This window comes from Arachis ipaensis, chromosome B02 (genome assembly GCF_000816755.2).
Source record: "Arachis ipaensis cultivar K30076 chromosome B02, Araip1.1, whole genome shotgun sequence".
NCBI lineage: Eukaryota > Viridiplantae > Streptophyta > Magnoliopsida > Fabales > Fabaceae > Arachis > Arachis ipaensis.
In genome coordinates, this window is record NC_029786.2 from 58,246,924 (window position 1) to 58,248,067 (window position 1,144).

Below are 1,144 nucleotides of genomic sequence, written 5' to 3' on the forward strand. Positions count from 1 at the left end.
TTACTGATGCAAAGTACTATTTGTGGGATGAACCTTATCTCTTTAAGAGATGTGCAGACGGAATTATCTGTAGGTGTGTGCCTAGAGAAGAAGCATAGAGGATCCTGTGGCATTGCCATGGATCTCAATATGGAGGCCATTTCGGAGGTGAGCGAACAACCACCAAGGTCCTCCAATGTGGCTTCTATTGGCCCACACTCTATAAAGATTCCCGAGAGTTTGTACGTAACTGTGACAGTTGCCAAAGAGTTGGTAATCTGCCTCATGGTTACGCCATGCCTCAACAAGGAATCTTGGAAATTGAATTGTTTGATGTATGGGGAATTGACTTCATGGGACCTTTCCCACCATCATACTCAAACACCTATATTCTGGTGGCAGTTGACTATGTATCAAAATGGGTTGAGGCCATTGCCACACCCACCAATGATACTAAAACAGTGCTGAAGTTCCTCCAGAAACATATCTTTAGCAGGTTTGGTGTCCCGAGAGTACTAATCAGTGATGGGGGCACTCACTTCTGCAATAAACAGCTTTATTCTGCCATGGTTCGGTATGGAATTTGCCATAAGGTGGCTACTCCATATCATCCACAAACTAATGGGCAAGCTGAAGTCTCTAACAGAGAATTAAAGAGAATCCTGGAACGGACAGTAAATACCCATAGAAAGGATTGGGCACGAAGCTTGGATGATGCTCTGTGGGCTTACAGAACAGCATTCAAGACCCCTATAGGGACCTCTCCATACCAACTCGTGTATGGTAAGGCATGTCACCTGCCCGTGGAACTGGAACATAAGGCCTACTGGGCAACCAGATTCCTAAACTTTGATGCCAAATTAGCAGTAGAAAAACGATTGCTCCAGCTAAATGAGCTAGAGGAATTCAGATTCACAGCTTTCGAAAATGCCAAGCTTTATAAAGAAAAATAAAAAAAAATGGCATGACAGAAAGCTGTCATCTAGAATCTTTGAACCAGGACAGAAGGTTCTGTTGTTTAACTCTAGACTCAGGCTATTCCCCGGGAAACTGAAATCCCGGTGGAGGGGACCATACGTGATTACAAGTGTATCACCATATGGTTATGTAGAGCTTCAAGATATTGATTCTGATAAAAGGTTCATTGTCAATGGACAGAGAATCA